Raw genomic sequence first — 6,000 nt, 5'->3', positions numbered from 1 at the left:
TCCTGAGGAACCCTAAGAAGGTAGGAGAAAAAAAAATTATGAAAGAAAGGGAGGGGGGAGGAGAACACTTATTAAATAAAAGATCCCTGGAGTACAACAGCGATTAAACTGACAGAATGAAAGGCTGTAATAACTGCAGCAGGAGTCATTGGGCAGCTCAAAGGCAGAAAGAGCTTTCAGGTCGCACACTGATGAATTTTCAAAGCTTGAATTCTCACAGTCGCTGCCTGGGGTCAACACTGGCTCCAGGGGAACACAATAATGTAAATTCTATCAAGCTGGGGCTAACAATATTGTGCTTAGGAATGGCCATTTCTGCAAGACAGCTTCAGTGAAAAGTGTTAGTCTAATGTAACAGCAATTCAGTTACTTTCACTGATCAGTTAGAACGTTTACAGTTATAATACTGGTCAAAATTATAATGTCAGCACGTATTTCTGCTAATGAATTTCCAGATACGGATTTAGATAATGAGAGTAAACATTGAGCAGGACATTATTGAAATCAGGAAGGGCAGAAAACATAGTGTACTGGTGTGAATCAGGCATCAGCATACGTTTCACGTTACTAAACCTTTAGCGATTTGAATATTATTTTGCACACGATTTTTACTTAACATTTATTTTTATCAACTTCACAGCTTTGTTTTTAACATTTTCTATTTGCTGTCGACACCACAATCACTGTCTTGAACATGATTTGGATGAGATTTGTAGCTTATTCTGCAGAGATTGTAGCCAACACATCCTGTAACTTAGGTGCTTGCTTTAGCTGCTTTGTTTGGGTGTATGTCACATGATGTATGCATGTGTGCCTCAGGTGCTGTGCTTTTATATTTGTGAAATGATGTAGTAATCAGATGAGCACATGTGGTGGGACTAATAGGCAGACAAGATGAGAGGAACACAGCTACAAACTTATCAACTACCTCTCACATCAGGCAGCTTCTCCCCTCCACTCTGTGGGTCCGATTCACAGGCATTGAGTCGCCTCCCAAGTGCCCATTATTCATGTATGAGCCTTAACAGATTTGGCCGACTTCTCGAGCGTGTCGGGGAAATCAGTGCCGTTCCTGATTCTATCCTCACCTCACCCAGCATCTGCACACACCCCTCCACTAGGGGCCTCTGGATCGTGACCTGTCTGAGACTTGTATTTATATAGCGCCTTTCACAACCTCAGCATGTCCCAAAGCGAATGAAGTACTTTTTGAAGTGTAGTCGCTGTTGTAATGTAGGAAGTGCAGCAGCCAATTTGCGCACAGCCAGGACTCACAAACAGCAGGGTGATCTGTTTTTAGATGTTAGTTGAGGGATAAATATTGGCCAACCCAGGGGCACTAACACCAATTGTAGAATCCCTACTTACAGCCTGGTGGAGAGCAGCTAACCCAACATTGGTGGCCGATGGATACTAGGCTCCTTTTTGCTGCTGCAATAGTTTCCAAAGAGCACAATGCTCAAGGCCAGTATCCCAGTACCACTCCCCGAGTTAGAACCAAAGAAGTTTGCAGCACTGATTGAGGACATTCAGCCCATCTATCTGTGCCAGCTCTTTGCTAGAGTAATCCAAAACTAAGCCCTGGCCTCTTCTATAATAAAAACAGAAAATGCTGGAAATCTCAGCAGGTCAGGCAGCATCTGCGGAGAGAAACAGAGTTAATGTTTCGTCAGAACCATGGTCATCGACCTGAAACATTAACTCTGTTTCTCTCCACAGATGCTGCCTGACCCACTGAGATTTCCAGCATTTTCTGTTTTTATTTCAGATTCCAGTATCCGCAGTATTTTGCTTTTGCCCTGGCCTATTCTCATAGTCTGGTATCTTCCACTGCTTCAAATGTTAATCCACTTTTCCCTTCGAAGATGCAGTGGTCTCTGCCTCAGTCACTCCATGTGGCAAAGCAATCGAGCTCCAATGAGCCTCTTTCCTCCCAACTTGTCTCCTCCATCTCTTAATAACAATTTTAAATTGATGACTCCCCCTCATTGACTCCCAATCAGCCTGTCCCTAGTTACTGTATCAAAACCTTTCAGAATTTTCAAAACCTGTGTTAAATTTCCTCTTATGTCTTCTCTGTTTTAGTGGAAATAGTTACTTTCGCACTTGGTTTCTGCCCAGAGGAGCTGGTGAATCCGATGGACATTCATAAGACACATGATAGTTTGTGTTTAATTGCCACTGGAACAAGATAAGTCAACAAGTTGCAGTTAGAAAACTATGGTAGTGCTGTGGTATATCTGTGTCACACGCAATGCCATAGCATGCTAGTGCGTGGGTTTGTTCCAATGACTCACACATAGTAAATTTTAAGTCATCAACGGTGGCAGAAAGCAGAGGTGAGACAGTTTCCCAGTGAAATGGAAAATTGGAGGTCAGTTAACGTTGGGCAACCTCACATACTTCTGAGTAGCACAAGCCTGGGAACAAATGCTGGTAATGCTGTAGACTTATTGGAGGTGAAATTTGTTAGCGCAAAAAAAAAAATGGGCACCTTGATGCAAGATATGCCCATGCCCATTCAGAAAGTGCAGCTAGCGAGTCAATTTGGTGCTGCCTGCTAAATAACATGATTGTAACAAGGAATGCACTGCTGACTGGTTGTGTGCTGGAGCGAGATTTGCTTTACTTGAAATTTCTAAATTTTATCATTATAACTGCTCAACCATCGGTGGACATGCCTTCAGCTGCCTAGGCACTAAGCTCTGGAAATCCCTCCCTAAACCTCTAGACCTCTCTTTCTTCCTTTAAGACGCTCATTAAAACCTACCTCTTTAAACATGTGTTTGATCATCTGCCTTAATTTCTTCTGTGGCTCGGTGTCAAATTTATCTGTTTGTGTGTAACACTGTTGTGAAGTGCCTTGGGACATTTTACTATTTTAAAGGCACTATATACATAAAAGTTATTTAATAATAATAAAGCTAGTCTACTCCTCTTCAGGATAGTCTGCAGCTCTTAAAGCTGAACTGCCTTCTGCACATAAAAAATTCAAAATTCTAAACACTAGGCAGTCTGCAGCTCTGAAAGCTGAACTGCCCATAAAAATGCTAAAAATGCTTCAGCACTAACACAATGGTTCAACAGGCCAGGGGAAAGGGCACCCAGGGTCTCGGATGCAGCACTCCAGCTTTGTGCAGGGGTCAACACTGGAAGAGAGTCCTCTACTCATAGGGGTCAGGAGGCCTCCAGAAAGTAGGATGCAGGATCAGATCGTCAGATCGCTGAGGCAGTGACTACCAGCAGCGTTGCGCCCACCACTTGACTCCAGTGCCTAAAGAAGTTTTGTGACCTCAGACGAATGGTCGAGGTCAGTCAATGCATCTTTAAAAGCCGTCTCCTACCAATGGCACCACTAGCCTCAATTCATGACCCCACCCCATCACTTACAACAATCTCTACCAAACATGAGGCACACCTCCCATTCCTAGCTTCACCTCACCCCCTTGGAGGAGACGGTGCTGGCCATTCTTGGGAGGGGCATGGCTGAGCCCTTGGCCAGCGGCGGGACTGAAAGAATACAAGATGGCAGTTTCTTCATACGTTATTCTGCTTCTCACATCCTACTTCACCCTCATCCCACAATCCCTACTGATTTACAACCTGCACATGGTGTAAGCATGCTCCTCTTGCTTTACTGCCCTCCCCTCACCACAACTCCATCTTTGTGGCTTCCTCATTTCACACACCTAAGAAATCCAGCCTACCCAGCCAGTGGTTGACCAAGAAGAGGGAGAGGAAAGTGAAGAAGAAGAAACACCGTCACTCGATTTCACACTCCCAGCCACCAGCTCCTCGAGGTCATCCTGCAAGGCCATCTGCAGTGTCCCCCACTGAAAGTTAGTAGCACTGTGAAACTTCACTAGGATCGGTAAGGGCACACGCAAGACAGTCACTAAGGGAATGCACAAGGGTGATTAGTTGATTTTTTTTAATGTAATATTGGATGCAGTTGGAATGTAAAGATTGCTTTGTGGTGGCTTTTATTTCAGCATCGTGGCCCAAAGGACACTGTGATGGTCAATAACAGATGGAAGGTAAGGTGTGGGACTAATGTTGAAAGGGGAATTGGGGTTGTGGTCACTGGTACCACCGGCCGATGATTCAATCCCGGATATCCCGGCCACAAAGGGTTCATCTGGGATGCCTCTTTCTTTCTGCTGTAATGCTGCAGTCCAAGAGGGACTGTAAGTAGAGCCCTCAGGACTGGGAGCAAGTGGTCTTGAGGCCTTTTTTTTTTTAACAGCCAAAGCCTTGCAAACATCCAGCAGCACTCCTTGTTCTCCCTGCACACTTTAACAAGTTTTTAAATGTATTGCACCAAGCCACTACTTAAATAAAATGTAAAAAAAATCCAAAAGCAAAAATCTAAACTCACCTGAAAGTTGTGTGCATCACTTTAAGAAGTGCTGCCAGCGTCTCTGTTGTACTGCTGTACGCACGTTCTTCCATGCGAGGTTAGGAGAGGGTGGTATCAAGAGCAGCGACACTGAAAATCACAGGTGGTGCATCAATTCAGGCGTTGCACAGCGATTGACGTCATGATCTGCATCATTTAAATATCTGCATTGAGCACAGGCAATGGCAGCGCTGCCGACCTGCCCAAAATGGCGGCTGCCGCGTTCCGCGCCGGAAGCGGGCGGAAGAGAAGTGGCTGCCATTTTTCTGCAAAACCGCTAACGCTCCCAATTTCTTGGCCATTGTAATAAATTATGAGACAGAAAGCACCCTATCACAGGAATAATTTAACCAGAACAAACCAATTTAGAATTTCAGAGGAACCTCCCAGAATTAAAGTCACAAGACACAACAGCAAACAGTCCACAATGAATTTTCACCTGCACATACAACAGTATAAGTACAATCAGTTCTAATTAACTCTACAAGTGGCGTCTTCAGCCCATGTCAGCAAGTCCAAATTCCCCTACCACCCTCTTTCCCCACCCCACCCCACCCACTAAATTAGGAAATCGTCCCCTGTTTCACTTTTGTATGGCCACTGTAACAGACTTTTAAGTGTTTATGTTGACTTTAAGCACAGAGGTGCATTTGAGACACACGCTCCAGGAGCAGAGTTGAAAGTTTCAGCCTCGTTGACTCATTTGTTTATGGAGAGCAAAGTATGGCTTGAAACAGTTACCATCAAAAGCTGACGCAACCTGCTAAATAGGTGCTATTTCCAAACTCCTATAGTTTTGCATGGTTTCCAGCTGGGCCAATAAAATATATAACTACCCTGTCACACTGCAGCAGATTTATGGAGTCAGACTAGTTCGCACAACTACATATAAATGGTGAGAGTAGTTTTCCATACTGAATTGGCAGAGTTGCTTTTCCATTGTCCTCTGCAACCTCATGCAAGTGTTCTTTTGAGGCCAAGACATTATCTACCGGTACTGTGTGTTCTCATCGAAAATATACTTAATATAGCTTGAAGTAGTGTAGTGTCCATTCCAGTTCCCCTCATTTGATTGTGGCCCTGTGTGAAGATCTTTGCAATCCATCTGGTGATGTTGCTTTTGTTAACCCTGAAATGCTGGTAGCCCTGTAAGCATGAATGATTTCAGGTTGGGTGTTCTGGTCTGAGTAGCCCCTGTCCAACAGTTCCACCACTTGGTTTGATTTCACCACTTACTTCAGTGCAGGCTGTCAAGTGCGGAATGTGAGCCAATCCTAACAGCTGGCCCAATTGTAGTAATACCAAGACTACTCAACCGTCCCACATCGGCAGAAATCTGTGATTTGAGAATTGGGCTCTTTCTGGTTGTAAAAAGTTTACAGTCACAACACCAACCATGAACTGACTCTATCTAGTCAGGAGTACTAGATACATGTTTTACCAACTGTCTGTCCAGGTGTCCATCCAATGCATGGCCTTAAATATTGAGTAATCCAAAAACCTCTCAACAATTCCGGATTCAGACCAATATCTTTCTCCAGAAGCCGGTGCAAGGGTCTTTCATAGCTACCAACCCTTTAACAAGAGCAGCAAGTTAAGGC

This window comes from Pristiophorus japonicus, chromosome 5 (genome assembly GCF_044704955.1).
Source record: "Pristiophorus japonicus isolate sPriJap1 chromosome 5, sPriJap1.hap1, whole genome shotgun sequence".
Taxonomy (NCBI): Eukaryota; Metazoa; Chordata; class Chondrichthyes; family Pristiophoridae; genus Pristiophorus; species Pristiophorus japonicus.
Note: the sequence above shows the minus strand (reverse complement) of the source record.